The sequence below is a fragment of the Galeopterus variegatus genome, unplaced genomic scaffold, assembly GCF_000696425.1.
Source record: "Galeopterus variegatus unplaced genomic scaffold, G_variegatus-3.0.2 Scaffold8305, whole genome shotgun sequence".
Lineage (NCBI taxonomy): Eukaryota > Metazoa > Chordata > Mammalia > Dermoptera > Cynocephalidae > Galeopterus > Galeopterus variegatus.
In genome coordinates this window covers 82,178-86,157 of record NW_007734416.1, presented here as the reverse complement: position 1 = coordinate 86,157, position 3,980 = coordinate 82,178, and positions in this window count along the sequence as shown.

Here is a 3,980-nt window from a genome sequence, read left to right as displayed (position 1 = left end):
GATTATTAAAATCCTCCTCTGCGGGCCGAGCCCGTGGTGCACTCGGGAGAGTGCGGCGCTGAGAGTGCAGCAGCGCTCCCACCGCGGGTTCGGATCCTTTATAGGGATGACCGGTGCGCTCACAGCGCTCACTGGCTGAGCGTGGTATGGCCAGTCTCAAAAAGGACAAAACAACAACAACAAAAAAAAATCCTCCTCTGCCGGCGCTCACAGCGCTCACTGGCTGAGCGCGGTACGGCCAGTCTCAAAAAGGACAAAAAAAAAACAACAACAAAAAATCCTCCTCTGCCTAGGTCATCCTTTTGTGGGCACTCACATGGGAAACAACTGTCTTCAAATCCTTTGCCCACTAAGAGAGGTCCATCCTCATACCTCTTCCCCAAATTTCCTTCTCACCAATTTTCCAATCATGTTCCTTCCAAGTCCCTGACCATGTGGTCAAATTATTGGCTACGGCCCATGAATTGGTATGTAATTGCACACATCTGGCCATTTCTCCTTCCAAGAAAAGTGCAAAATCAGATGAACTACCTAATGTTCTGCCCACTGAGATTTCCCTTCACCACTCTCCTTCAGGGATGTCCCAGAAAGGGGCTATAGTGCTTCAGCTGTCCATTTTCAGGTGGTACATGCACATCACACGGAACCATCTACAAACCAGGCCCCAGGCTTCTCTTCCTCTGTCGACTGATCATAGGGTACAGCCCATGAGGCCATAGGTGCAGGTTGTGATAAAGAAGGCAGTATAAAGGCATAGAAACCATGGGCATTTGGGCCACTTCATGTAACTTACTTGTGTCTTCAGGACCTGCTTGGGCCCGATCACATATATACCACTTCCATTTGATAATGGAGTGTTGCTATGTGTGCCCAACCTTATGACTTGCTGGGTGAGATAACACCCAGTTCATGATGGGTAGCTCAGGTTGCATGGTAACTTGGTGGCCCATAGTCAAGCATTCAGTTTCTACTAGGGCCGAGTATCAAGCCAACAGCTCTCTCTCAAAAGGAGAGTAGTAATCTGTGGATGATGGCAGGGCCTAGCTCCAAAATCCTAAGGGTCTACACTGTGATTCACCTATAGGGGCTTGCCAAAGACTCCAAACAGCATCCCTATCCACCACTGACACCTCAAGTACCATTGGGTCTGCTAGATCATATGGCCCAAGGGGCACTGCAGCTTGCACAGCTGCCTGGACTTGCTGCAAAGCCTTCTCCTGTTCTGGGCCCCACACAAAACTAGCAACTTTTTGGGTCACTTGGCAGATGGGCTACATAGTACAATCAAATGAAAAGTGTATTGCCTCCAAAATCCAAATAGGTCCACTAGGCATTGTACTTTTTTCTTGGTTGTAGGAGGGGCCAGAGGTAACAACTTACCCTTTATCTTAGAAGGGATATCTGAACATGCCCCATACCATTGAACCCCTTAGAAAATTAACTGAAGTAGAAGGCCCCTGAATTTTAGCTGGATTTATTTTCCATTCTCTGACACACAAATATCTTATCAATAAGTCCAGAGTAGTTGCTACTTCACGCTCACTAGGTCCAATCAGCAAAATGTCATCAATTTAATGGATAAGATGTATAACTGAATCTGTTTGGGAAAGAATAAAAAGCAAGAAATAGCTATTATCTGGGTAAATATAAAAATTCCTTTAAAAAATGTCTTGATTTATATACACATGTGTGTATATTTAAATGTAGTTAAAAGACTATTAACTGTTCAAAATAAAAATGACAATGTATTTGTGGGGTTTTAGAATATGTGCAAATAAAATATAGTGACAAAAAGGTGGAAGTGGGGAAAATAGAATTAGATTGTTGTATGATTCTTATCTCAGTATTTTTCAAGTAATATAAGATTATTTGCAAGTGGACTGATCTGATAACTTAAAAACACTGTCAGGAGCTGAGCTGGGAGAGAGGCCTAAACTGTCTGACATCGGAGTAGCCAATTAAAGCAACAAGCTAAAAATGAAAAGATCAAGCCATTCGTTGCTGACTGTGATGGTATAAGCAAAAGTCTAAACTGGAGAAAGTGCCCAATTGGTACAGGAAGGTCAGTGGATCAGCATAGACACGAAAGTCATCTCACTGTTGAGGAAGTTCCAAACAATAGGCTCCAGCAGTTTTACAGTCATTAGGGTCAGGAGAGGGTGAGGGGGAAGAGCGAGAAGTGGAAAAATACTGGTTAGTGAGTCAGAGTAGAGAAAAGTCTCTGTAAGTTTCTCCCCACCTACTTGCATGAGGAGACTTTGGCAGATGTGCCTTAAAGGACCTTGGACCTTGAAGGAAGGCCTGCGATAAACAGACCTAAAATTAAGGGTACTTGAGCTAGGAATGCAAATATGTGAAAAGCATGACTGAGTCCTTGACTACAATTCTTTTGAAAAACTGCAGTGTGTTGGTTCACAGTGGGGCCAGTTTGTCTCTGTACCACTATGTTTAGTATCTCAAATGGAAGACTCAAAGGTATAGAGATAAAATCATCTGAAAGCTCATTGTTTCACATGTCTAAGAGTTGAGCTGGCTCACAACTGGGGCATCATTTTCCTTATATGTGGGCCTCAATGTGTTCTTTCTGCATGGGATAGTTTGCACTTCCTCAAAGCATGGTGGATGGGTTGGAAGGGTAAGCACCCCAAGAGACATAGAGCAAGGTGGAAGCCACATCCTTTTTATATCCTAGCCTTGGAAGTCACATACTTAATCTCTGCCATTTTATATTGATGGGGGCAGTCATAAAACCCCATCAAAATTCAAGTGGAAAGAGCATAGATCCCTATTCACATTAGGAGAAATATCAGTCACATTGTAGGGGGGGAAACAGCATGTGGATGTAATGCATGTGTATATTTATGTAACTATCTTTGGGAAATGCAATCTGCCACTACAGGAAAGGAGAAATAAAAGAACAAATAATAAATGGAATGAATGGAAAACAAATACCAAGATGGGAGATTTAAACTCAAACCTATTAATAATTGCATTAAATATAAATGGACTAAACACTCCAATTAGGAGACACAGATTGTCAAACTAATTGAAAAGACAAGTTGCTGGTTTTTCAGAAACTAATTGTCAATATAAAGACATATTTGAAAGTAAAGGGAAAGAAAAATATATTCAACACAATCACTGAGCATAAGAAAGCTAGTGGGAATATATTTATCAACTTAAATGATATATTTTATATATTATATATTTATTATAATATCTATCTATAATATGTTTAAGTCATCATATAAAATAATATTTATATTTTTCAACTTAGATGTAGATAAGAAAAGATATTTCATGAAAATACTGTTGGGTGAGGTGGTTTTTTTTTGTAAAATGAGATAATATGAAATTTGGAGAAAGATTAAAGGATATAATTTATATACAATGGTCAGCAGAGTGACAAGCACATAGAGGTGCTTAACAAGTGATAGCTGATATCAAGGACACTTTTGAAATAAGTGCCTATTTGCTACTCAAACTAAAATTCTCTCCTGACCACCCTAGCTTTGTCTTTTTTTACAGCATGGATTAATTGCTTCTAAATGAGTTAATTTCTGTCTGCTTCCTGCAGACTCACTTATGAGGTTTCCCTGGAGAAGCACCTTGGGCAAAGGAAACTTTCCTGCCCAAGGTTGATCACCTGGCCATCAGGCACCTGATATTTTTATTGGCAGGAAGGTGAGTCAGTTTTCATCTTTTCCTTATTAAAGTCTTAAGTCACATAGCAACATTCTCTTTTATGTCCCTGATTTACTGTCAGTCAGCTGTAGGACAAAGACATAGTGCCAAACAGAAAAGGATGTGAAAGGGAGTGTGAGCTTACCAAAAACAAAAGAAAGGACATTTCATAACAATAAAAAAATCAGTTCATTAAAAAAAAAAAACCTAAATGTATATGCACTCTGATATAATAGTTTCAAAGTACATGAAGCAGAATTAAAAGGACTTAAAAAAATTCCACGATCATAGTTGAG